Raw genomic sequence first — 12,480 nt, forward strand, 5'->3', positions numbered from 1 at the left:
CCAATTGATGCACAAACAATTAGTCATCCATTGTAACACCCTACTTTGTTTAAATTTGCCATTACATCCATACTAGTGCTTCCTTAAACCATTTAAGGTCTGGGCTGGTCATCCATCAGATTTGCCAGCTGAGACTGTGTGCTTTTCAGCTATACCTTCTACAGTATACCTCCATCAGCTGCTTAGCCAGGCTGAGTCTGTGCACACAGCACCCCAAAACCTCTTCCCCAACCATATCCCCCACATGTAAAATCATCCCCCTAATTCTAGTCATGGCTCTGTAACTTCTCGTTCAACTACCAAACTACTGGTCCTGTACGCCAAATTATACCTTCAGTTACTCCTGTGCACTGCCATTGTTTTCAGAGGATGTCAGCAGTCACACCTCTGCAAACTCATTTAAGGTTAATTGGGTTACACAGATGTCACTGAAGGCATGATCAGAAGACAATGGAGTTGTATGGGTGTTATTTAGCCAGTAGAGTCTGTGACTGGTGATGATGCATGAGATGAAAAGGGTCAAGGGGGAATTTGTGGGGCTGCCAATTAGAAAACATCTTTTTATATTTGTGGATGGAGTGAAATTTGATCTATGAGATGCAATGAATATGTTCCCCCTTGCTGAGCAGGTACATATTGGTCATTTGGGAAGGTTCTTAGGACCATTGGTGCTTCCTATTGAACAATGCCCATAAGATCAAAGAGAATTTTACCAGAAGATATTTCTGTCAAGTGTGTGTATTTTGCTGAGGCAAGAAGAATTCATCTTTAACCTTAATCTTTCTTTTAACTTTTAATTAATATTTTATTCTTCTTTTCTTTTTCTACTTCCTTGGCTGCTGCTCTTCAACAATTAATTGTGGAGCCATGGGTTTTTAATATCAGAGGCAAGTGGGTAATGGCCCAGGAGGTGAGAAGGCACACAGACAAAGAAACAAGACATGCAAACTGATAAAGTTTGTAGATAGATTACAAGGTGTACTCACAATTTATCATATATGGTGTGGTGGATTTGGAGCTTCTTGTAATAATTTATTAATACTGTCTCCTGACTGGGTTATTGTGATGTCTACGGTATGCATATACTGAGTTAATTCAGTAGCAACAGGGTTAGGAAATGCACCCAGGAAGGGGGGTGTTTCCTGGTATGCTTCTCATGGCAAACACCTGAGAAGACTATGCATGAGGCATTCATTTTGATTCTCTGGCTCCGACCCCCTACGGAGCTTGCCAAACTTGTTTTGGGTAGCAGGTCCAAGCTTGTGAGCCCCTGGAACAAAGAACTTTGGTTGGATTTAAAGAGATATGCACTCCTTCAAAAGGGGCAAACAGGTTACTACGGCTGAGACTTAGACCCCAGCCAGGCTGTAGGGTAAGAAAGACATGCATGGAGGCTCTTGTTCTAAAATCCTTTTGTCTTTTATGCTATGCTTTTTTCCTACTGTTAAGATCAAACAATACTTTTAAGAAGGCTGTTTTGGGTCATTTGGACCAAAGTTTGTTGAAGTGATAAACCAGCTTTTGACAGCTGTAGCCTCTTCTGCAAGTGCAGAGAGAATATTTTTGTAGTTTCATTTTATTCAGCTAGGTCAGTTCAATAGTTCATTCACAGTTAAGAAATGGATTGGGTCATTGTAATTCATTGGTCATACATTCCCAAAGGAAAAAAATACAGGTACCCAACTGGGCCTGCTTGGTAAGCATGGTCAATATGTAGGGTATTGTAGCCTAGGACCCAGTGTAAGTGTTGGATAATTGCAGGATTCCACCCCAGAACATATAAGTATATGAGGCCTAACACCTGTGTGGTGTACAACAGTGAGACCAGAAGAGGGGTCAGAGGTACAGCTAGCCCTTTAGCCAGGACACGTATTTCATTATGCTCTGCAGTTTAACAATAGCTGATGTCCTTAGCACATGTGAAGTTCATTAAGGTAGATCCTTATGTTCACTCTTCTATGCTACAGTGCCAATATATATTTATGCCTGTTTCTGTAATTTTCACTCGAGGCATCTGAAGAAGTAGGTTTTTTACCCATGAAAGCTTGTGCCCAAATAAATCTGTTAGTCTTTAAGGTGCCACCAGACTCCTCATTGTTTTTGTGGATACAGACTAACACGGCTACGCCTCTGATATTTGCTACAGTAGTTGTCTCAAGTAGCTATAGGGTAGATAACAATCAATGGGGTTTTTAAAAAATAAAAAAATGATTTTTAAAAATTTAAATATAGGTTTAGTTTTTTTAAAAAATTAGAATTAAATTTGAAATTATGACAACCAATTTAAGGCCTAAACGTAATACAATTATTAAAATCATTTCAACTAAATAAAAAAAGAGCAGTACATGTTGGCATCTAAGTTTTACAGAAGGTCAAATCACTGAACTGATAGAAGCTGCTGGCTAAGTGCCTGGAACCAGAGTCTGTTGAAGTGTCAAACCAACTTTTGACAGCAGTAAGCCTCTCCTGCAGGTGCAGAGAAAATATTTTCTTCATTTCAGTTTATTCAACTAGTTCAATTCAGTGACTAGTTCATTCAAAGTTAAGAAACCAATTAGGAGTTAAATAAGCAGCAAAAGCTTGTTTGCCTCTGCCCAATCTAGGAATAAAAACCGGGTGAGAGAGAGGGATGTAGTCACCAGAAACCAGCAGTTCCCTAACTTCAGATAATACTGCCTGTGTTTAATAAATCTCTTAGTTTTAAATGCAAACTTTTTGAGCAACTTTTGAAACTTTTTTCTTCTGTATACAGTGTTTTAAGATACTTTTGTTTAATAAAAAAAAATTGAAAATGTACATTTTACTTGAATTTGAATTTCCATCCAAATAGAACTTGTCACAAATCACAATTTAAAAGAAGCCATTGTCTAGCAAATAAGAAATGCATCATTCACCATTTTCTAGCATAACAGAAAATGTAAAAAAATTAAGAATCTGAATAATTGTAAGGTAAGCTATATAACTGCTTAAATATATATGTATATACTTGTAATGTATCCTTCTGGTTAGCAAAAAGAAAAGACAGTTTTGTTCTACATTTAGTTTCAAATCAACGTGTTTTAGTGGTTAGAAACCAATGAGAATCAACCTTTCTTTAGGAAAATAACTGAAAAGTATAAATGCAAAACAAGATTAAAAACCATGATTTAAATCAAGGTTCCTGCTTGCTCATATAAATCATGATTAAAACTGATGATTTAAATCACTTTGATTAGTAGTTATAGCAGTCAATGGAAGATTTCAGTTAAGAGATGTGTTGTCTTGGGTTATACATTATTCACAGCTATTTTCTATGATTATTTGTTTCATTTATTTTAACCACAATAGTAGTAAAACAACATGTCTGTGTTACAATAAATAGTGACAAAAATTAGAGAGAGCCTGAGTCAACTCTGGTCATTTCATTTGACTCTCATCATTTTTCTCTTATTAAAACCTTAAATGTTCTGGATAGAATTAATTTAATTTAAAATTTAGGCCATCATCAGTATCCCTATTCAGTTTTGACCACAGAATGCAGAGATTTGATTCTGTCAGTTCATGAAGCAAAAGGAGAATTGTTTTACTTCTGTATACCTGTCAGTATAAACATTCCAGTTCAGACTACATCAGAAAATATGGTTTGAGAATGAATGGTGCAATTATTCTTTATAGCCTAAGTGCAATTATTTTGGGAGCTGTGGTAACCTACTTGCCTGTATAGGACCCAATCACCCCCCTCTGTGGAAAAACCCATAGGATGCAGAAATGGAGGAGGGAAAACTCTACCAGGGCATCTTTGTGGAGGTTTTCTGGGCTTGTTTCACTGGAAGTAGAGGAAAGTTGCTCCCCTTCTGAACCCCTCACAGAACAATTGCAGTTTAACCTCCAAAGTCTACAGATTCCCCAAAATCTGCAGAAACCAAGGCAATCTGCACAGAGGCCCTGTAGCCCTGGGACAGTTTGGCTTACCCTTTTCCCTTTGTCCCTTGGCAGCTGGGCTACAGTAATGTTTGCCGGGGGAGTGTAGTGCATGTCCTTTGGGGCAGCCGCTTCCCTGCTGACTTTCCCTACCCTTCAAGACTCGGGAGATTTGTGTGGAGGGATAATCTTGTGGAGAATAATCTGGTGCATAAAAAATTGCCATTGGATCTTGTTATCCTGCCTGAGGGTCTACATCCTAGTACCAGTCTACTCCGTTCCTTAAGATACAAATGATTTTTAGAATCTGGTGTATTTATAGGGAGCAAAACATCAGTTCAATTCCATTTAATATGAGCAAATCTATGTTTAACAGAAGAAAGAAAATAGTATTTAGCTTACTGTTTATCCTGAGATTGGTATCCGAGATGCAAGTGTCAGAATAAAGAGGGTTAACACTGTAGCATTTTGTAATGCCTGATACATTTATTAAAGCCCAAGAGTCCTAAATTGCTCTTAAACATCTTTCCTTCTGTGCCTCCTTGATATTTTTCCCACTATTCATATTTACTAGAATATTGACACAAAAGTTGAATTGGGCTGGCCTTTGTGCAGAAAGACCCTTGTGAAAATCAGATGTGTGGCGCCTTAGGCAGATTTCCAGATGTTACACATTTGCACGGTGGGGTTAAGGGTCTGGCAGCTGAGTGGGTTGCAGGTGCATGACTTGGGGGGTTGTCTTGAAAGCAGAATTCTTCTAGGCCAGCTATGTAGGGAGTGAACTGGTAGTCATCTTCTCTGTAAGATCTGGGAATAGGTTTCTCAAATATGTGCTCATTGATGGCCTTTTGTTAGTATAACCCCCATAAGTATGGATCCCCAGGGAGCTGTCACCGGCAATGGGTTGGCCCCCAGTGGAGAATTTAAACTAGAAATTTGTGTCAGCATCACTCAGCTTTTAATCTGTCTTTTTCACCTTTCATCATAAAATAGATTTTCAGATTTAGTGTGGTTCAGTAACACAAAACATTTGTAGAAATATTGTCACATGTTAAAAGCATAAAGTGAAAAAGGAAGTGCATCATTTATTATAACACCATGTATACTAATGAAAAACATAGCGTGGGCTGGAAATTTGATAAGAGCTGAATTCAGAATGTTTCCATTCCCAAATATGCCTTGGGGCCTCTTGCTATAAGCAAGTAGCTAAGGAGGCCCTATTGTAAATTGACAAAAACATCTATAAACATTCGGCTCCTGTTTCACAATCATTGGTTAGAAATAAATAAAATTATAGTGTTACCTTTTATGATATCATGTATTCCTTCTCTGTAATAGGAATCGGAAGTAAGAAGAGACAGTGAAGTCTAGTGGTTAGAATACTAAACTGAGAGTCAGGACTTCTGGGGTTTTTTCCTAGCTCTGCCATTAAATTGCTCTGTCATCTTGGACATATTTTTATTCCTTAGTTTCCCTATCTGTAAAATGGAGATACTTCACAAAGGTGTTTGTAAAACTAAAATAGTGTTCACAAAGCACGTTAAGGCTCTCAGATGAAAGGCTGCATAGAAATGCAAAATATTATTTATGTATTACATTGTTTAATCAGTGATTTTATTATGTGCACACAATTCATTAGGAGATGGACTGAGAACACCAGCTCATCTCATATGAACCAGTGAGCAGCCATCAGATAGTAACTTTCTGTAATTATGGGCCTAAACTGGATCCAGACTGATGGAACGTTCATTTCATTACCAGTTCCCCTGAGTGATGAAGTCACCCATCCTGAGACTATTTTGATTTGCTTGCATTGTAAATCAGACATCTTTTGGTTGAAGGAATAAAATTCCTTTATTAAGTAGACTTAATATTTTAGAAATTCTTTAGCAAAAGTGCTAAATATAGATGATAACTGAAATGCTGAGCTTCATACTGTTCTTAATTTCTTTAAACTGGTAGAGACAAATAATGAAGTTTGCAGTCTAGATACTTATAAACTGATTTTCAGAAGCTTTATTGAAGCCAAGTAGCCCTTTTGTGAGATGTTTCACATAAGCAAGTTTCATGGACCAAAAACCAGGTTATTCAGTTTGTAAGTGCTGCAACTACATTTTCAACCTGTGCATAAAAAGTATAGCTGCCAAGAAGAATTAGTACATACTAAAGAGACAAATGCTAGGTAGTGTGTGATTCTTGAGAGAGCTTTTTAAATTTTCCATGTTGGGACATAACAAAATTTTAAATTGTATGTTATCAAAATTTTCTTTCTTAAACTTCTTCTTTGCAGTGACCCTAAACTAAGCTTTTATAAAAAATAATAATCTGTTGTATTTTGGACGGTATGTTACAGTATACTTGAATAAAATATGACCCAGCATGCATCAGGGTAACACAAAGGGGCCCAAAGCTGAGTTGTGTTAAGCACCATCCTTTCCCACAGATACCAATCAGAGTTGAAGAGTCTGGGCATTTCACAAGTTTAGACATTGAATTACAGAATAAATTCTTGCTCTTATGCTGTTAAAAAGGATAAAGTGAAACAACCGTACAGCCAAAGGAGGAGTTAATTTTCAGCCTGTCAGTGGCAAATATCCATTTAAACAGAGAACAATACCTGGATATTCCCAGCTCAAACTAAAGGAAAACAATATTCCTTCTTGTTTCTGGGGTTGAGTGGATGTAAAACTGGTCAGTTTATAGCCTGAGAATCCCCCACGAAGTAAGGGAATAGCCACACAATTATATTCAATAAAAATGAACAATCCACCTAAACAGTTCCTTTCCAGTTATTGTTCCAATGCTCACAGATTTTTTCATTTTTGGAGAAGGGTCCCAGTTTGATCTCCTTTCCCCACCAAAATCCCTGACTTCTGTTGTTTCTTCTTGATCTGGTGAAGCATCTACTTCATAGCATTAAAAAACAAAAAGAATATGTAGCTATTGGCTTTGCACTGGGCACTCAGGACCAGCTTCCATGATCTGGCCAAGCCGTGCTGAGTGTGGCTGTAAAGGTGCCTATAAGTCACCATTATGCTCTCTCTAATCTAAAGACTAGCGAAGGGTGAGTCTCTGGTGTGAGACTGAACATCCTTTGGGCTGTTTTGATGAATGCCTGGCTGCACATAGGACCCTGGGGCAGTTGGAGCAGCTGGAGTTCAGCCAGATGCAGCAGCTGTCTAGCTGAATCCATATGCTGTGAACTTGAAGAGAAGTGGCATAGGAGCTGCAACCTATGACACCTGGGGATTTCCCCTACAGAGAAGAGAGTCTTCAGGTAGGCTCTTAAACTGGGTTTCTGGCTACTTAGTGCTGCCAGAGCAGGGGCCAGAATCTGGTCCTCAGTTTATCCTGGAAGAATTTGGAAGCTTCTTCCCGTTTATGAATAAAATCCCTATAGGATGGGAATGTTTTTGTTTGTTTTATGTTTTGTTTTTTGCCTATCTGGCATGACTGGAGGTTAGATTAAAAAAAAAAAGATCTGTGACTTATAATTGATTAATTAGGTAATAATTGTATCATGCTTTAAACATGAAGAGGGCTATATAAATGGCTATTATGTATTTATCTTTCTGTGTGCTGGATACAAGAATTTGCGTGATATCTCTGAATAGCGAGGAAGTTGTCTTATGTCAGAGAGTGACATTTTGATTATTCTGCCTGTGAAAAATATTAATATTCACAAAGGGGGATCTTATATGCCCTCTCAGTTTAGAGTATCTTTTAAAGATTTATTTAATACTTTGAGAGCCAACTCATCCATGAAAGAGAGAAAGCCTGTGCTCTCTTATTTGACAAAACTCATAGGGCACTCCAGATGCTGGAATGTCAAGACCATCCAGTTAAAGGGAAGTTTAATCCATCTGTTTTTTCAATAGTAGTTAATGGATCTGAAAAGCCTTCCTGGTTCTTTGGGGTTATTTTTGTCCCATTTTTCTCACAATGTGAATTGTATCACTAGATCAAGTTTAGAATTCACCACTTCCAACCATTGTCTAGTGCAGTGCTTCTCAAGCTATCTGATGTGGGGGATCGGCAGGTTTTTTTTCCAATGTGCATGCAGACCGGCAGCCAATGGATCCGGTCCGCGGACCACCACTTTGAGTTGCACTGGTCTAGTGGATCGACCTGTTTGCACAGAATATGACATTGACAGCTTCATAGTGCCTCCTGTCAATATGAATGGTTATCTTTTGGCATCCTCCCAGAGATTCTGGGGAGCAAAGAATGCTCCCTCCACTTTTGCTGGTTAGTGTTATCCCACTACTAGATCTCTGAGTGTAAAACTTTTTGTACCAAGCGTTTACATTTGAAAATCCCAACAGCACTTAGTATTTTTTGTCAGTGCTTATTGTATCAATAAAAAAGTTCTGTAGATGCTCCAAGAAAAATGTTACCAAATTGTAGGCTGAAGAATTCTAATGCAGAGTAACAATGTCAATAAGACCTGATCTATGCCACTTTGTTTGTTCAAAATACCCCAGAAGCTGAGATACTTGGCATTTATATGAAAACATTCCAAGATCCTATGTAATCAGATTTCCGATGTGCTTTACTAAGTATTTTATTCCTGCTCTGTGTGATTGGATGTAAATAAATTGGCAGCCATTATGTGGCTGCAACATTCCATGAGTGTTTGCTCTGGAAGCAGTTAAATCTGTAGTGACATTAAGTGAGAGAAGGAAGTTTGGCAAGGATACCAAAGTGTTCCTTTTTTTTAATGCTCTCATGGGATCTTTAACTTCAACATGAGCAACTGCCAGAGCTGGCAGACTGGACTTGATTTAACATCCCACTTTATGAACAGCATTTCTCCCAACTTGCAGTGTGTCACAACCCCTATTTCCTTAGCTAGGATCTGAAACCTGTAAACTGTAGGATTCAGCTGAGCCATCAGTGTCGTCGCTTTAAGCTGATGCATTTCTTTTGAATATATTATTTACTCCGTGTTCTGGTTTGGGCAGATAAATGGAGAGTACCTCCCAACTTGCAAAAACAATCATCTGCTAACTAAGCTGAAGCAGTTTTCAACTCATGCACCCCACTGAAAATACTCTGTTAACATAAACCTGCAGCATATTGTTAAATACAGGACATCAGACTTTTATAAATAAAAAATAATTTATGGTCAGTAAGGAAAGCGTAGCTTTGAAGGAAAGTTCTTTCTGATCAAAACCAAATTACACTATTTCAGTTAAAGGCAATAAGCTAAACAAAGCCTGTTGCCAACTGTGTCCACATATCTATTCAGGGGACACCATCATAGGGCCTAATCACATCAGCCACACTATCAGAGGCTCATTCACCTGCACATCTATCAATGTGATATATGCCATCATGTGCCAGCAATGCCCCTCTGCCATGTACATTGGTCAAACCGGACAGTCTCTATGTAAAAGAATAAATGGACACAAATCAGACGTCAAGAATTATAACATTCAAAAAACAGTCGGAGAACATTTCAATCTCTTTGGTCACTCGATTACAGACCTAAAAGTTGCAATTCTTCAACAAAAAAACTTCAGAAACAGACTCCAACCAGAGACTGCTGAATTGGAATTAATTTGCAAACTGCATACAATTAACTTAGGCTTGAATAAAGACTGGGAGTGGATGGGTCATTACAAAAAGTAAAACTATTTATTGTTTATTACCCACCCCCCACTGTTCCTCACACGTTCTTGTCAACTGCTGGAAATGGCCCACCTTGATTATCACTACAAAAGGTGTCCGTCACCCCACTCCCCACCCCCGCTCTCCTACTGGTAATAGCTCACCTTAAGTGATCACTCTTGTTACAGTGTGTATGGTAACACCCATTGTTTCATGTTCTCTATGTATATAAATCTCCCCACTGTATTTCCACTGAATGCATCTGATGAAGTGAGCTGTAGCTCACCAAAGCTTATGCTCAAATAAATTTGTTAGTCTCTAAGGTGCCACAGGTCCTCCTTTTCTTTTTAAGAGTATTTCTGCAGACAAGATGTATAGTGGAAGATGGTGTAACTAGTTTGACTTTGGAATCCACTGTGGGTTTCTGTGCATTTTCAACAGCGTAATAAAGTTAATATTTCTCACTTTTGATACAGTACTTGTGTAGTTTAGAAACAAACTTCTGGGCTGAAGTGGAATCCATTGAGCTGTAAAGAGTTCTCATTCTCTGGCCCTGTTCAACCACATAAAATATGAGGGCTGACAAGTCTAAATTAGAGTTTAACTTTTTTTCTGTACATAGAGTTGGACAGACAGTAAGTAAGGTTTTAATCTGACCAATAAGAAACTGGCAGCTGCTGCTGCAGATGTTTGCTATTGTGTTACTGGCCATGTTGTGTCTGTTCTACATAGAAAAAAATTTAGCAGATACATCACTGTCAGAGTTGAATGGCTTCAAATTTAATTTACTGTACTGCTGAAATCCTAACATCTCTGATGACCAACTTTCCCAGGGCGCTGGTTTTCTCTGAAATTGTGGATGTGCATGACATAATGTACGTCAGCTTTTCCTGACTGCCTCATTCTTATCAGTAAGCAGTCTCTTGAAACATACAGGAATTCTGCTTCCACAGATCTCTTGATGCCGGCTGAAGGCCAAGCAGGTATCAGAGGGAGGATCTTTTTGGGCCTATCTGTCTCCAACACAAATAGCATACATGCTAGCTGCCCAAAGGAGACTGATTGAAGCGAAGAGCTGAAATAGGATAGCATGTATTGGCAACAACAGCACACACACAAAAGTAAAAGAAAATCCTCAATACAGAATTATTGTTTATAGGAGAAATGGTCCTACAGAATTACCAAAAGGGATGTTGCAGAAAAATGGAAAATTTACTACTCATCCACTGCTATATGGGTAGGCTTGGCAGAATTTGATTTTTTTAATATATATATAATTTCAATGGCCATTTAAACTTTTTTTTGTTTTATCTATTTTAAATTTTCTTGCAAGAAATTATGGAGAGGATCCATCAGTAGGGGGTCAGACAATAATTACTTAGTGACAGTAGGTGCTGAAATTCAAAAAGTTAAAGCTTATAACTTAAAACTTGTCAACATCTCATGTCAAAATGTTCAAAGTAAATATTCTTAAATCAAACTCTAATAATTTCTCAAGCAGCATTTTGCTTACTTTTCCTCTCTATAGATTTCATTATTAAAGATGGACTTTTTTTTGTGAGTTTGTGTGTGTATGGTGAAATTGACATTTATTGATATTATCTAATCCTTCCAAGCCTATGTATGGGTTAGTGAGCCATGTAACTCCTGTTATGATTACTCAGTGTGTATGTAATAGCACATACAGCAGCCTGAACCATCACTCCCGTACGTCCTAAAGACTTCTTTGTTGTTGCTACCTGCATAAATGGAGAAACCACTTTTCAGACCCTGATTTGTAGAAGTCCTTCTTTAATTAAATTAGACTTCAAAACTTTGAAACCCAGATATAATGTTGTGTAATCAACATCTTGTAACTATACTTCTGCAGATACAATGGTTTTTATTTCCCGAAAAAAATGAGAGGATTTACGAAAGGGTCAAGTGTTGAAATATTACTTTTCAAAGTATAGCTTAGGGCTGTTGGCTAATCAGCCAAACTGCCTTTGCAGACTGAAAGATAAATTGCGTGAGCAGTACCTGCTAGTACAGTAGGTATAGTTTTTTTTAAAGGGAGCACATCAGAAATCTAATTTTTGTTCCGTTAGTCGGCAGACAGACAAGGCATGATATGTGTGGAAAGTTACTGCTGAATGTGAAAGGTAACTTACAGCATGGGGAATCAAGTTTGCATTCAGATACCGAAAATCCTGTAGTAACTATGGGGCATGTTTTACTTTAATTTTTTAAAATAAACAATTCAATTTGATGTCAACATTCTTCCTAGTATGAGACTGGTCGAACTCCCCAATCTCTAAAAGTTATTTTGGTCTCTAAGGGCAAAACTAGCGGCCAGGGATATAAGCCGTATTCCCCCAACGGTGGTCTCATGCCTCTCTGGACCTTCAGTCACTCTCTCTTGAACATTCCAGTCAGTTCCTTCTTCACCATGGTAGTTTGCTGAAGCATTCCAGGTTGTTGTCTTTGTTTAATGTCCCTATCTTCCAGGCTGATTGTTTAATTTAAAGTTAGCAGACTGTGACCTCTATGTGTACTAAACAGAAGACTGTTGACTGGACATTGGCCTTTGGACCTGCAGGTGCAATGGTTCCTTCCTTCTCTTTTGAGCATGATCTTGATGTTTTAGCATTTTGTTCAAGGCTTGGCTTTGTGGCTCCTGCCCTTCTAGCCATAAAAAGTCTCAACCCTGTGGGGACTGAGCACATTGCTTTGGGACCTGAGGCCTTGCCCTATCTCTGGTCTTTTGATGCTTTGCTTTCATACTTTGACATGCCGTCTCAGAGTCTCGTTATGTCTGAATGCTCCAGTTCTGCAGAGCTTTCCTTGAGTGTACAGCATTTTCCCTCAACTCTCCCCCACCTCCACATGCTAGGGAATTTGCCATGGTGCTTAGGCATGGTTGTCGGAGTCTAATGGAATATTTTCCTTAGAGCTTTGCATTTGTTTCTTGCCTTTTAGGTTTGAAAG

General features: G+C 38.3%; 2 protein-coding genes across 5 annotated transcripts in view; one reads left to right on the forward strand and one right to left on the reverse strand.

The window, feature by feature from the left end:
- CHLSN (cholesin) overlaps window positions 1-12,480 on the forward strand; it is a 194,609-nt gene that overhangs the window by 113,503 nt on the left and 68,626 nt on the right. The gene's annotated exons all lie outside the window — the stretch shown is intronic.
- Window positions 1-12,480, reverse strand: part of GPR146 (G protein-coupled receptor 146) — a 66,338-nt gene that overhangs the window by 33,368 nt on the left and 20,490 nt on the right. The gene's annotated exons all lie outside the window — the stretch shown is intronic.

The sequence above is a fragment of the Eretmochelys imbricata genome, chromosome 10, assembly GCF_965152235.1.
Source record: "Eretmochelys imbricata isolate rEreImb1 chromosome 10, rEreImb1.hap1, whole genome shotgun sequence".
NCBI lineage: Eukaryota > Metazoa > Chordata > Testudines > Cheloniidae > Eretmochelys > Eretmochelys imbricata.